Raw genomic sequence first — 16,878 nt, forward strand, 5'->3', positions numbered from 1 at the left:
TATTAAGATTATAAAACAAAATTGATTGCTGTATTTTTGACATTTTTTCCTATTATGGTTGTTTTTTTTGTTCACGCATCTTTGTCAATATAATGAAACTTGATGCGACTCTCATGAAAGTGAGAGGTTCAACTAGTTATAAAACCTGGTTCAATTCAATCTTTTGTGAATAACAAAACATCTGTACCAAGTCAGGAATATGACATTTGTTATCCATTCGTCTGATGTGTTTGAGCTTTTGCTTTTGCTATTAAATTAGGGACTTTCTGTTTTGAGTTTTCCCCGGAGTTCAGTATTTTTGTGATTTTACTTTTTAGCATAAAAGATTGGATGAAAGATACCTGAACCATTAAAATGTCTGCATATTGATTTATATTTATGAATGATGTAATGAAACCGATGATAAAATGTAGTAACCTTGAAGTTATATTTTTTCATTAATACAGAGATTATCTTTTTCTTTAAAATCTAATACGTTGTTAAATACACGAGCAAATAGAACAAGTTGAGATGAATAAACAAAGTCACTAACAGGAAATGAAAAAAAATAATCGCATATTATGAGTGGATTTTAAAAATATAAATAAAATCGTCAAATAAAAAAGCAAAATGAGGTTGTTAAATTTGATGTTTGCCTTTTTGTTTTTCTTTGTTACATTTATTTGTGTTATAGTGATTAAGATGATAACACAATGTTGACTGCTGTACCTCTCTTTTTGATAGTTTTACTGTTGAGTCTGTTTGTTTTCGTCACGCATCGTTGTCAATATAATTGAATTTGGTACAAATAACATACGAGTGAGAGGTTTAGCTAGCTATAAAACTAGGTTCAATCGACCTTTTTCTACATAACAAAATGTCTGTACCAAGTCAGGAATACGACAGTTGTTATCCATTGGTTTGATATATTTGAGCTCTTGATTAGAAACGTTCCGTTTTGAATATTCCTCGGAGTTCAGTATTTTTGTGATTTTACATTTTATCATACATTTTGGTATTAAGCTTGTCGTTAAATATATAGATATCTAGATTCATGTAAGTACAGTGTTCATTGTTAGTATTACCTTTATTTATGTCAAATAATGTCTTATTTAACAATGATTAGTGTATGTTTGCAGCACAATGGAATTGACACATTGCAGAAAATCCATTATTCATAGTTTATGAAAGCCTGCTCAAATATTGGTAGCTATAGGTTAAAAGGCACATACCTTCATTTTTCATCAAATTTCGAATATAACTATTCACAAACACAGTATTCAGACAGTATATGCGAGTCTACTAGTATACAAAGAACAATAACTCAATGAAAACCCATTGACCTTGACAAACGGCAATATTTTAGAATTTACAGAACTTATGAATACATCGAATTTTACATTAAGTGAAAAAGCAAAAATTGCTAAAATGATATCAAAACTTTTTTAAAATACATGTGCTAAATCATAACACTTTTATTTGTACTTCCTGTCACATAGTAGTGTTTATAATATATTATTATTGCCCCTTTGTTTACGATGTTGTTCTAATGTAAATATGTTTACAGTTTTATTGTTTCTGCTGTATTTACACACCCCATATAGAGTCTTATAGAAAACGATAGTATAATACACTGTTAGCAGTATATGTGTAAGTAGAAAGTAAATCGCAAATATACCGACATCCTAGGAAAATTCTAAACGGAAGTTCCTTAAGCAAAACACATCAAACGAATATATATCAACTATCATATTCCTGACTTGGTATAGGCATTTTCTTATGTAGATTAGTTTTGACATACTTACATTTTGAAAACAAGTCAGTAAATTTTTTTTTATTGCTAACAAGTCCATCCCACAAATGATTACTATAAGCAATGAACAACACAAATATGTAAAGAGGCGACAGCAACACTATTTTGTCTCCTTTCTAAAGGCTGTAACTAACCTCTCCTGTAATTTTTATAATTTCTGCAGTATAGGTATTTTACAGTCTATTTTCTATTTGATTGAAAGTCCGTCTACCATGAAATCGTGAATTCACATGCATTCACGATACGTTGGTCGTGATTTTAAACCTTTGCTGCTTTTTTTCTTTTGTACATGTCTCCCTACAGCGGAAGTATTGTTAATTTCTGTTGGTATTTTTAACCTGATGCCAATTGTAAACGACAATAATGTAAACAATATCTAATAAATGTATTTGATTTCATACATGTCATCTAATGTAATCCTTGACACTTACGGACATTCATCATAAGTTATAAAATTGAGAATGGAAATGGGGAATGTGTCAAAGAGACAACAACCCGACCATAGAAAAAAAAACAACAGCAGAAGGTCACCAACAGGTCTTCAATGTAGCGAGAAATTCCCGCACCCGGAGGCGTCCTTCAACTGGCCCCTTAAACATATATACTATTTCAGTGATAATGAACGCCATACTAAACTCCACATTGTACACAAGAAACTAAAATTAAAATAACACAAGACTAACAAAGGCCAGAGGCTCCTGACATGGGACAGGCGCAAACATGCGGCGGGGTTAAACATGTTTATGAGATCTTAACCCTACCCCTATACCTCTAGCCACTGTAGAAACGTAAACGCATAACAATACGCGCATTAAAATTCAGTTCAAAAGAAGTCCGAGTCTGATGTCAGAAGATGTAACCAAAGAAAATAAACAAAATGACAATAATACATAAATAACAACAGACTACTAGCAGTTAACTGACATGCCAGCTCCAGACTTTAATTAAACTGATTGAAAGATTATGATTTCATCATATGAATATCAGGCACAATCCTTCCCGTTAGGGGTTTAGTATCATACCATCATAACATATATGAGAGAACATAACCCGTGTCTTGTTAACAACTGGTTTTTGAATAGATGTGTTTAGTTCCGATGCAAAGACCCTACACGTGAATCAATATTAACGTCAAAATATGCAATCTTTAATGACCTGGCAACAGTATCGTAACTATATCCCTTCTTAATAAGGTTTAGGTAGTTTCTGAGGTGAATAATGACATTTTTGTGCTTTATAAAGAATATGTAATATTTTATGGCTAGTAAAGGTGGATAGAAAAGTAAATAAAATGATACAAAATGTCAGCACAAGGAATCTGCTGTTTTCTTTGTGAATCTGACACTTATTGTTTCTCTTTCAAATTTTGGTACTTTCAGATGAACCTTTCTATGAAAAGAGAGGAGACGTTCTTTGACAAAATCCTAGCTTATTATTTGTTCAAAAAATGAAATCACAAAGATACTGAACTCCGTGAAAAATTCAAAACGGAACGTCCATAATCAAATGGCAAAATCAAAAGCCCAAACAAATCAAACGAATGGATAACAACTGTCATATATCTGACTTGGTACACGCACTTTCTGCTTGAGAAAAATGTCAAAAATACAGCAGTCAACATTATGTGATAATCTTAATCACTACAAACATACAAATAAGTAACAAAGAAGCACACAATGGCATATAGACCAAGCATATTAGCAAATTGGAGACAAAAATTTACCATGATAGTGCAATAACACAATGACAGCTTACCGTGACTACATTTTGTACCAGACCAGGTGAGAAGAATATAGCAATCATCCTTACAACCATTGTATACATAACTTTTTTTAACGTCTATAATTCGTATCAATGCGGTTTAATCAAGATTGTAATTGACTCATTGACATATGTATATGTATCAAATGTATTTAGTTAGGAGGTTCACCCTTCAACCAATATTTGGGTTACCATAATCATTTTTTTATTATATTATGATTCATAGCAATTCGTAAAACATTTTCTCCTTATATAAAACGTTTTATTTTATAAAATCGATGCGGTTAAATTATAGCATTAGTTTTGGCCTGAACTTCATTAAAGTCCATCATTTCTATGTGATAATATACGTAGAAGTTGTGTATAAAGTTCTGAGTTGATGCCTGTTTCGTTTCTTTTTTAATATCAGATAGAAATGAATTTATAGATAAATCAAACCACTTTAGAATTAATTAAATAAAATAGATGTTGTTAAATACTGAAAGCGAGAAAAACGAAAATTAAAACAAAACAAAAACATAAAACATAAAACTTGGCATTATATGTTTATCTTTAGCTTGTAGCATATCAATATCCATAACCATAAACTTTAAAACATTTTTCCTCAACTAAATGAATAATGGTCAATAACAATATTCAATATTTTATTAAAAGGTAAATTTGACTTGTTTGTTTATATGTGTAACTCATATATATATATATAAATCAGTTTTTTTCGCATTAAATCAATTGATAAATGGAAGCAGGAATGGTGTATTGATTGGTTTCTACATGTAGTTCAAATAAAACCTTAACATATTTTACGCAGTGTATTTGTCGCTTTCATATTTACAAAACAATCATGATCTGGTGCTTCACTACTTAGTTCAAGATCAAATGATATATATATATAACATCTTTGAGTCCAGTTATATAAGCTTACACTAGTAAATTGTTCCCGATTGCTATAAGTATTAGTTTCCGCATTGTAGATATATTTATTCATTTCAATTGAATGGCATGTTCCGGAGGTTAAGGAGGTAAACGTTAAAGAAAATGTAATTGAAGGATAGACCGATACGCTGGTATTACCTTTAAACAGGATACGAATAACATGCATAGATACATGAATAAAATAAGTGAAATTCAGTAACAAATGCAGTCAGGACCCGAATTTGTTACTTTCTCTTAAGTATTACTTTAAAAAGGTTTAAGCAAATGCATGAATTACATCAGTAAACCAGGATGTGAATGTGTTCCAATATATATATATTTAAAGGTTGATGCGACATGTTGAATTATTTCTATGCTAACAATGTGTTGTCTTTCCTTCACTTTGATCTATATCTGTATTCATCTATACGTTTTATATATAGCTGTGGACTGCATCTTTCATTTCTAATTTTTTTTTTACCCTACAGGGATTATAATTCATAATATAATTTGCATTCTTATTATTTTACAAATAAAATGTTTTTCTCAATTCCAGTAAATAAACTCATCATAGATACCAAGATTACAAAAAATAGATTTTGTCATTTTTAATTTGTTGTTTTTGCTTTCTTATTCCTTTTAAACAGCAGAAAGATAAATTTTATTAAAATCATATATTGTGATGTTTGATATACATCTATTATACGTTTCATTATGTTTAAAGCATTGGCACAATTATTAGAAGTAGGATATAACAAACGTATTCCCCTTGACTTCGAACTACTAAAAGTGTAATTGAACATCAGTCAAATATCAGCCTTCATATCTTCAGAGGACATAAGTATCAATGTTTGTCAAGTTTTAGTATTTGTATTCGTAAACACTATCCTTGCAAATATCAGTTTTTCGATCTTCAAACTCCTTGCATTATAGAATTTTCATGCATTAAAGAGACCAATGTTTTCTGATTTTTTGCAATAATCATTGCAATTAATAGCTTTAAGAAGACTGATTTTATTTTATGAATAGAAGCATGAGTCTCAGATAGTATTTCACTCATTATTTCAAAATCCATAACTCAATAAAAAAAGTTGAATTTGAATATCCTAAAACGAGAACATGTATGCATGATATAATAAACGTTTTAACATATCTATCCCTGCCTTTCATTTTTTTTAGGCATGACAAAATTTTGTTAGTCCCGAAAGTTACATCAGTGAAACTTAATCAAGAAAACCACTCCGGACTCCTCAATTTCAAAGGGATATTTTTTTTATTTTAAAAGGTTTTGAAATAATTTGCTGTATATTCATTAATTCTGAATATCAATCTGGGCATATCGTGACAATTTGTGTTTTTCAATAAATGTACCATTTCTGCAAGAGTGGGTTTCAATGCAATAAAGTATTACCTCCTATGTTCGTTTTAATAAATTGGAAATAAATGGAAAAAAATGCGTATTTTATTTGATTTTTTTACCTCATTTATGTTATAAACTTTCAAAAGAATGACAGATGCTAATAGCGAAACACGATTCTTCAAATCGTTGTCAAAACGATTACAAACTGCTAGTGTATTTGGAAAAACAGTCAAAAGACAAATAGACGCAGTTAATAGTTATATTTTAAAATTATTATCTAAGTTTCAATAATTCAATCTTGACATTCGTAATTTTCATCATGTACTCTACGTAAAATGGTTAATCTAATGATAACAAAAAACAACAAATTGATCAACCAAATTAATTTCTTTGCAAGATTGCTCTTAATATAAAAATAAAGGCAACACAACCGTAACATGCGTAATGATTCATTAAAAAATAGAAGGTGTGGTATGATTACCAATGGGACAACTCTCAATAAAAAAACTAATGACATAGAAGTTAACAACTACACGTTATCGTTCGGCCTTTAATAACGACCAAAACCTATACTGAATATTAATCCGTTAAAGGCCCTGAATGACAAATGTAAAACAATAAAATAAGAAAAAAAACTAGTTGATGTACAAAAAAATAAACGACAAAAGACATTACCTGCATTACAGGCTTCTGACTTCGGACATGCAAATACAGATTGTGGTGGTTTTTAAAATGTTTCCTTTCGCCTATTTATCAGTTCATGCAGTATTTGTAACAGGAAGTCCTAAAAAGTGTTATTAAATACTTACAAGTATTTGTCTTACGTCTTGTCTGGTGTATGAAATTCACTCTATATGTGTACATTACGCAGTGCAGTCAATTTAAATAAGAACCGGTAATTCTAAAAATAGCTCGATCAGATTTCTTCCCCACAATAGTTGAAACTTTTACTCTTATGAATTCCAGCTAAATTTGAGTTAATTTGAGCTGTTGTGTAATTTACCTGCTACACAAAAACGGTGTATACTTTCTGTCATCCGACATGATCATATTTTTTTCTAGCGATCGAAATGGCAATATTTTGAGTAGACAAGACACTGTTGACGTCAAAATCTATTTGGGCCTTGTTTTTGAAAGTACAATGTATAAATCGTAATGTTTATATCATCATACATACTCTTTCTTTCAGAGACACATGATATCTTCGAAAATAATTGACAACATAAACGAAAATAAAACAGATACACATTAATAATAAGTGTTGTAAACAGCCGTGAGCTAATTCTACTGATCCCTATATTTTGTTTAGCTTTGTTCTAAAATGCAAGAGTTATAAAGAAATTATTTCTATGAATTGTTTGTTTTGATAATGAGGAAATTGAAATATTAGTAACATAAAAATCACACAAACTACGTAAATACATTCAAGCAAACAACATGTAATAGTTTTCAGATGAAAAGTTATAATCAAACAATTATATCTTGACAAAACTCTTTCTGTTTGCCCACAAAATGTAGTAGTTTGCATTATTTCAGATTCATGTTGAACAGGTTTAGAATGGTCAAAATCTTCTAAAAAACAAATTTCGGATCCATCAGATAACTTTGATTAGTAGCAGGTGTATGTTGCTGCATACAATCAGAACACATGACTTTTCCAGATGCAGATTGTGGCACGAATCTTTAACCCCCGCCCCCTCCAAAAAAGACGTTGTGTATGACACTTTTAAGCTCATTCATTCTTTGTGTGTTTTGGTGTGTTTCGTGAGCAAATTTTGAAATGACAACGTATGCATGTGGTTTCTACTTCACGAAATTAGATGAACATGGTCATTGTTAAACATCCAAATCAAAGAATTTACTAGCGCTGTCATTGGTTGGAAAGGAGAATGAAGTCGAAGGCGGCGTTACATCTACCTGTCTCTAGATTGTACTTTGCTGTATATATAAATTTTGTCTTAGTCTGTCTAGGATAATGAGGGGGTAAAGAGGGTCAAAACAACCCTTGGATAGCAAAATGTTCGAAACCGGTATTGTAATGATGAAAAGGTACGCTTGATTTGTAAATCTATGTGAGAAAGTTTGGGATGTAATATCACAACGTCAAGCCATACGGGGTTTCTCTCATGAATACAGTATCTTTCGTCCCTCTTTTACATTAACAATATCATTAACGGTACCATTTTTCTTGCACCAGATGCGCATTTCGACAATACATGTCTCTTCAGTGAACAACGCTTGATTGATATAAGATTAAATGTCAATTTTTGTATATCCTATTGTCCATCGAAAAACATAGCTACACAAGCAGTAATTTTGGCATCTTTATGTAGTTTGCATCATATTTAGATATTATTAGATTGCTTCAAAGATATTATGAACGTAAGAAGATGTGGTATAATTATCATTGTGACAACTCATCAAAAAAGACCAAATAACACAATAATAAGTCACCGAACGGCCTCCAATAATTAACAAACCCCATGCCGCATAGTCAGCTATTTTAGAAAATCCCCGAAATGACAAATGTTAGAGAATTCAAATGAGAAACTCACGGCGTAACGTATGTACAATATAATGAACGAAAGGCAAACATTAATAGCAGTTTTGTATATGTTCGCCGCATACGTTTCTCTTATCGAATTACTTCCTTTATAGCTAGCTATTTCATGCATTTGTACTTCTAATAACAACTTTATTTATTTATGGCGTCACGTTATTGCATTAAACATGGCAAATAATAGTTATTATTGAATTTGAGTTAGTTGATAATGAATAAAGTATTCTTTTATTCCTATTTTGAAAAAGAAAACTAGACGACATCACTAAGTATAGAAAATATTAATGATAATGTGGATATGGAAAGGTCAAAGCAATTCCAAAGAAATTATTTATTTATTTAAATGTTTTGTATTTTGTTGGCGATAACATAACGAACACATGACAATCAAGGTTTGTACTTTTGACAAAATGGCAAAATGATAAAATGCACCATCATTTATTCGGGTTTCTTAATTAAACAACTTCTGTGGATGGCTAGAGATGCTCTATAAACTTGATTACAGACTTTTTGTTTACATTTTTTGTCTAATTTTTTGAGCTAATTCTACTGATCCCCATATTGTGTTTAGCTTTGTTTTAAAATGCAAGAGTTATAAAGAAATTATTTCTATGAATAGTTTTGATAATGAGGAAATTAAAATAGTAGTTACACAAAAAACATACAAATTACGTAAAAACATTCAAAGCAAACAAACATGTAATAATATTCAGATGAAAAGTTTTAAACAAACAATTATATCTTGACAAAACTATTTCTGTGTGCCCACAAAATGTAGTAGTTTGCATTATTTCAGATTCATGTTGAACAGGTTTAGAATGGTCAAAATCTTCTAAAAAACAAATTTCAAATCAATCAGATAATTTTTATTAGTAGCAGGTGTAAGTTGCTGCATACAATCAGAACAAATGACTTTTCCAGAAGCAGATTGTGGCACGAATCTATACCCCCCCTAAAAAAAGACGTTGTGTGTGACAATTTAAAGCTAATTCATTCTTGGTGTGTTTTGGTGTGTTTCGTGAGAAATTTTCGAAATGTCAACGTATGCATGTGGTTTCTACTTCACGAATTTAAATGAACACGACCATTGTTAAACATTCAAATCAAAGAGTTTACTAGCGCTGTCATTGGTGGGAAAGGAGAATTAAGTCGAATGCGTTACATCTGCCTGTCTGTTGATGATACTATGCTGTATACATAAATTGTGTTTAATGTCTGCCCAGGGTGATGAGGGGATAAAGAGGGTCAGAACAACCCTTGGCTACCAATATGTTCGAAATCGGTATTTTAAGGACAAAAAGGTACGTTGATTTGTAAATGTATGTAAGAAAGTTTGGCATGTAACATCGATCACAACGTCCAGCCATACGGGGTTTCTCTCATGACTTCATCGAAAAGCATAGCTACACAAGCGTTAACTGTGTCATCTTTCGGTAGTTTGCATCATATTTAGATACCATTAGATTGCTTCAAAGATATTATGAACGTAAGAAGATGTGGTATAATTATCAATGTGACAACTCACCAAAAAAGACCAAGTAACACAACAATAAGTCACCGAACGGTCTCATCCAACTAACAAAACCCATGCCGAATAGTCAGCTATTCAAAATCCCCGAAATTACAAAAGTAAAAGAATTCAAATGAGAAATTTACGGCGTAATTTATGTTCAATATAATGAACGAAAAGCAAACATTATAGCTGTTTTGTATATGTTCGCATACGTTTCTCTTATCGAATTACTTTATTAATAGCTAGATATTTCATGCATTTGTACTAACAACAAGTAATTTCTTTATGGCGTCACGTTATTGCATTAAACATGTCGAATAATACGTATTATTGAACTTGAGTTAGTTGGTAATAAATAAAGTATTCTTTTATTCCTATTTTGAAAAAGAAAACTAGATTAGAAAATATTAATGATAATGTGAATATGGACTGGTCATAGCAATTCCAAAGGAATTATTTCTTTATTTAAATGTTTTGTATTTTGTTGACGATAACTAAGGAGAAATCAGATTACATATCCAATCAAGGTTTGTACTTTTGACAAAATGGCTAAATGATAAAATGCACCAGCATTTATTTAGGTTTTTTAATTAAACCAAAATTGACGATGGTTCGAGATGCTCTATGTACTTGATTAAAGACTATTTGTTTACATTTTTGTGTAAGTTTTCCACTCCTTATGGCAAATGTATCTATTGCCTCTTGTTCTCTACTTATTTTGTTATGATCATTAGAGTAATTGATTGTATTGAAACGATTGAAATATTAGATTGATGAGTAATTGGTTGTCTTAAAACGATAAAACATTTGAGATTTATTGCTTTTAAACTGTTATTTAATGCAAACGACTACTCAAGAACGATTTATTTTTCCCCTGATAAAATGGTAGAATCACACATATCGAGAGAGAAAACTAATGTTACTTTGTTTGTTACAGACTTTTTTAATTTCCAAATGGCTATTTTATACCATTATTGCTCTACTCCTTTAAAATTGATTTCGAATCTTCACGTTTACTACAGTCTGGTTTAATCTTTTTTTTTTTTTTGTACTTTTAATTCTTATTATTACTTTCCTTTATTGGATGCGAATCCTGGGCCCAGTTGTTCAAAAGTGTCGTTAAGCTAACGCAGTCGTTAAAGTGTCGTTAGAGTGTCGTTAAATTTAACAACTTCGTTAACTGTTGTTCAAAAAATTTAACGACAAAAATAATTATAACGAGTCGTTAACTTTAACAACTTCTGGGAGGTCGATTAAAGATTTAAGTTATTGTTAAATATGGCCGCCTTTAGACAAGTACCTGTTCCACCTCACAGAAAAGAAAGGCATTTTCGCCTGAAAGATGACCTTTCTTTGAATTTGTCAAATGAGGAGTTACGAGAACGGTATCGATTTGGAAGAGAGGGAATTAATTTCATTTTTAATCTAGTCAGTGATGATATTACAAGAAAAACAAAGAGAAACCATGCTCTCACTGTACCACAGATGGTCATGGTGACCCTGAGATTTCTAGCTACAGGAAGTTTTTTGCAAGTAGTTGGAGACAAAATAGGTAAGATTTCATTTATATATTTATCATATATGATTTAAAATTAAGTAAACATTAGTAAAATTGTGTTAATTAATTGCTATAATGATCTTTGACTGATGTTTGAATGATAATTTCAATTTGTTAATTTTCGAATAATATGTAAACAAACGCCGGTAAATACACATTTTATTTTTTGTTCTTAAACGATCTCCCAAATTGTATGCTTTTGGTCTGTTTACAGGTTTGCACAAGGGAACTGTCTCGCGTATTGTGTCTGATGTGTTGACATTACTTTGTAACAAGCGGGATCAATTCATCAAGTGGCCAAGGAATGTGGACGAAGCAAGAGGAGACTTCTACCGTCTAAGTGGTTTCCCGAATGTGCTAGGGGCAATAGATGGGACACACGTCCGTATCCAGGCTCCATCAGAAGATGAAGCATCATTTGTTAATAGGAAAGGGGTACACTCTGTAAATGTGCAGGCTGTTTGTGATGCCAAAGGTAAAACATTTCTCATCTAATATGACATTGACCTTCGTAAATAATAAACTGGTATCAACTTTTCAGTGTGACTGGGACCCCTATAGTCTGTTTCTCAGAAAAGAACATTTTACTTTCACTTTCACTTTCACTTTCACTCAGTTCATCTAGGATCATCTAGGACATGATTAGGGTTTTATATGGTTTACCTACTAAAGATAACTTAAAATATTGGTAAGTCAAATATTAAAAGAAGATATTAGTTTTCTTTAATGAGAAAAAGATTCTGTTTAGGGGCCAGCCATTTCCAAAAAGGGGGTTCCCAACATAAGATAAAGCCTGAAGGGGAGCTCCAACCATAATGTCCCCATTCAAATACTACACTGATAATCTTAAAAAGGGAGGTTTCCCTATCCTGTATCCACCACTGCTGTTTCTGATATATTTCTTAAATTTCCCCCTTTCAATCCAAAAGAAAGAAACATTAACCTAGATTACCCTAGCTTTTGTACAATTTATAATTTGATGTTGCTCTGATGACTGGATCAGCACATTTATGCATTATGCAACATGCATTACAATTTTTAATTTAATATCATAGTTCCTAGTTTGAAACAATATAGTTGAGTCAAAATTGGTTAGTCTATACATATAAAAAAGAAGATGTGGTAAGATTGCTAATGAGACATTCTCCACAAGAGACCAATTTGGACACAGAAAATAACAATTATAGGTCACCATACTGCCTTCAACAATGAACAAAGCCCCTACAGCCTATCAACTATAAAAGGCCCTGGAATGACAAGGTAAAACAATTAGAAACTAGAAAACTAATGGCCTAGCTTATGTGTGCATTAATATATAATCTTTTACATTTTGCAGGTAAATTCACAAACATATATGCAAACTGGCCAGGTAGTAGTCATGATTCCCACATATTCAGGACTTCACAGGTATGTATTTTATTACAATGTTCATGATGTTTGTCATCTTTTATTAGTCATATTCTCTTTCAAGCACTCAAATCAATAATTCTATATATATATATATATATATATATATATATATATATATATATATATATATATATATATATATATATATATATATATATATATATAAAAGGCAATAAATTACTTTTAAGGGGTGGCTATGTTAAAAAATATTGATGTATAAAAACTGAAAAAGGAATATTGAAAAACAGTCTTGCTCAATATGATTTTAGGTTTTCTAGTGTGACTCCTCTTTAAAGCTGAATATATCAATTTAATTATATAAATGGTAGTTTTAACAAAATATTTGTTGTAAAAAAAAATATAAACCTTTATTTATAGGTGTGTACCTACATGGAAGAAAATAGTGGATGGGCAAATGGTGTATTGCTTGGGGATAGTGGTTATCCATGTCGACCATTTCTGATGACCCCATATCTGAATCCTGTACTAGATCATCAAAAAAAGTACAATAAATGCCACTGTTCAACCAGAAGTGTGATAGAGAGAACATTTGGGAGGCTGAAGAGACGGTTCCATATATTACACTCAGAGGTAAAGTATAATAGAATAACTTTTTATATAATGGTCAGTGATAAAAAAATCTTTTCAGGGGCGACGCTAATGGGATATATTTGGGAATTAATGTTGGTGTATTCAGTAGAAGCAAACTATTTTTTTTATAATGTGACTAATCTGCTCATTGTTGAAAGCCATACTGTGAACTATAGTTGTTAATTTCTGTGTCTATTGGTGTCTTGTCATGTGGATAGTTGTCTCATTGGCAATTATACCATATATCTTCTTTTTTATATTTGCATTCATATGTTTTACCAAAAAGTTTAATACCCCAAAAGAAATGTACATAGGGTTTGTTTTGTGGTGTATTGGTCCATACTGTTTATGACTTAGGGGCCAATAGAGGCCGAAACAAGCATTTTTCTAGTTTTCCAGACAATTACTTGTTTATTATTGTATGGTTCTCTCTGAAATTGTACCACAAGGTTCCATATCACAAATGGAAATTTGATAAAAGGGAAAAATATGTATTTAGTATACAATTGGAAAACTAAATAATCAAGCAATTGATGTATAAAAACCTAACCACAATCAAGAGATGAATAGTAAGTGCTACTAACACAATACTTGGACAACATAAATTTTAATCAATTAATATATAAGTAAAACATCTTTCGAAATGCTTAACAAAATGTGATGTATGGTATACCACTATAGAGACATTTTATGTAGTATTATTTATATCTTACTATAGGCTCCAATGTTGAATATCATACTGTAAACTTTTATATTTCATTACTCTAACAACAGAAAATGGTCTCATTGGCACTCATACAAGTGATCTCACAGCTTTCTATTTTTATACATTGTATAAACATACACACATGCAATGCCAACATTTGAAATATTATAAAATACTACTTTAGAAAAATGCTGATAAGAAGACAATTATTAAGTGTAACAAATTAAGTTATGATTTTTTTTTAATTTCAGATAAGAATGAAACCGGGCAAGGCATGCAAAATAATAATTGCTTGTGCTATACTCCACAATATATGCATTTTGTTGAATGAACCAGACATTGAAGATGATGGAGTAATTGTAGGCAATGATGGTGATCTTGGAGAACATTTCAATGGTTATCAAGATGGAAGAGCTGTTAGAGATCATATTTCCACAACATTTTTTAATCATTGACAATCAAAAATAAATCATGACAACATCTTTTAATGCTTTTTTATCAATAACAATGGAATAAGAGAACAAGAATCATCAACACAGAAAAATAAATAAATAAAAATTAATTATGACTAAGCTTCTGTATTTAAAAGAGCATCTAAAATCATGTTTTCACTTTCAATACTTTTCTTCTGGATCATCATGTTGTAAAATTGCATTTGTCTTTGGAAAAGTTCCATTTGCATTTCATTTCTTTTGAGGTCACTTTCTAAAACAAGACACTGCAGCTCATACACATCATCTGCAGTCCTCTTTGTTTTCCTCTTCTGCAATTTTTCACTGAAATATAGAAATTTTACTATTTGGCATTTTTATTTTAAAATCTAACTTAATATTTAGTAGACGTGTTAATATTATATCATTGCCAATCAGACAACTATTCAAAGAGCAAAAATGACACAGATTTTGTTATAATAATATTACTATTCCCAGCCTTTAACAATGAGGAAACCCAATACTGTTTAGCTGTTATAAAATAACTGACATGACACGACAAATGTGGAACAATTAAAAAAAAAATGAATAATGACACATAAACTAAAAACAAAAATTAAACAGACAGCAACCAAAGTCATATACTGTTTTACAGTCTCCTTAATTGGGACAGGGACTAACAAAATCTGAAAATAGTGAATGTGTTTGTGAGAACTCAATTGTTCCATTCTAATCATGGTCACTCAGTGGCGGATCCAGAACTTCAGGGGGGGGGGGCTTACTGTTTGACCTAGGGGGTGCCCAATCCAGTCATGCTTTAGTGATTCCCTACTAAATAATTTATCTTAAAACAAACTTGGAATCTGTAGGAAAAAGTTATTCTCATCAAACTCACTAAACAACTTGTGTAAATACATCATAGACAGTGCTGTATTTTAACATATGAAACACATACCTGGGTTTTGGTGGTTGCTGAGTGCAAATCTGTTTTTGTGCAGGTACAGGTACAGGTAGGCTGGCATGAACGGTAGCACTAGAAAGTGCTAACTCCTCATTTCTCTGGTGAACCTGCTCCAGTCTCCTTATCCAGATACTCTCCACAGAAGATGGTAAATCTACAAGTTGACAATTGTTTTACATAAAGATTTTGATTAAACATGAAACATACTGTTACATAAAAATAAAATAAATTGAAGATTTTTTTTTATTAAGATTTTTTTTCACATGCAACGTCATAATATATTATTGTCAACTTATTTCTATCAAAACTTATGCTTTATCATTGCAACTTTATATAAAATGCAAAATAAAGCAAATTACTAAATCATTAATGAAATTATCTAAGTAATAAATACCATCAACAGTCTGGCATGTTGGAGAACCATTCAGAGCTGGAACTGGTGAGATGGGTTCAACTGTAAACATTTGGTCAGATGTTATGCTGTCTGAAAATAATGTAAAAAGACTTGTTTTATTTAAAAAAGTGAATTGATACTTTATACTCTTCATAATAGAACAAATTATACAATTATTACAATTGTTTCTCTCTTCCCAAATTTGCATATCAATATATAAAACATTTATTTGACAGTACAGTTTACAGATCTGGAATACTTGTAAAATAACATAGTGACTGAAATTTGCTAAACAATCCTTGCTTATTATAAACCTTCATTATGAACTGATCAGACATAATTTGGCATGTTTGCTATACAATTATTAAAACCATGCATATGGAACTGTTTATAAGTTACTATTTCAAGGCTTAATATATTAAATCAGTTGACAAATTGATTGCACTTCTTAGATTTGTAGAAACTTGAATTTCATGCATAACAATAAAGTCTCATAGGCATTCAGACCAAATCTTCTTAATATCTATGAAACACAATTTCTTAAGTAATTTATAGTATTATATATAAATCATGTAATATATATACACACCTTGTGAGTGTCTGCTGTTACAGGTGTCTTGGTGAGAAATCCCTGAAAAAAATCCATAACTTTTAAGATGATAAGGCACATGATCGCATTCACCTCATCTGTAATCTTGGCCCACATCTTGTTTTTTGCATCTGCAGTTATGTCAGGGCCAAATTTTCCTCTCAATAATCCAAGCTCCTCCACCACTCTTCTACTGATCAAATTCACTTCCATACTTGTGAAATTAGTCCCTCTAATTCTTGGTAGTTTCTTGTTGGGGGTTTGTTGTTCAGTCATTGTTAAACAGGAAGTGGAAAAATCTGGGGGATTTATGGGAAAATGTTTAATTAATCAGTTGTTA

General features: G+C 31.0%; 1 long non-coding RNA gene across 1 annotated transcript; it reads right to left on the reverse strand.

The window, feature by feature from the left end:
* Positions 1 to 15,555: 15,555 nt before the first annotated feature.
* Positions 15,556 to 16,610, reverse strand: LOC143081638 (uncharacterized). The gene is made up of 3 exons (XR_012980002.1): positions 16,539 to 16,610; positions 15,950 to 16,039; positions 15,556 to 15,709 (listed from the first exon to the last, which is right to left on the reverse strand). It is a non-coding gene; the product is annotated as an uncharacterized LOC143081638 (long non-coding RNA).
* Between the last annotated feature and the right edge of the window lie 268 nt (positions 16,611 to 16,878).

The sequence above is a fragment of the Mytilus galloprovincialis genome, chromosome 7 (assembly GCF_965363235.1).
Source record: "Mytilus galloprovincialis chromosome 7, xbMytGall1.hap1.1, whole genome shotgun sequence".
Classification (NCBI taxonomy): domain Eukaryota; kingdom Metazoa; phylum Mollusca; class Bivalvia; order Mytilida; family Mytilidae; genus Mytilus; species Mytilus galloprovincialis.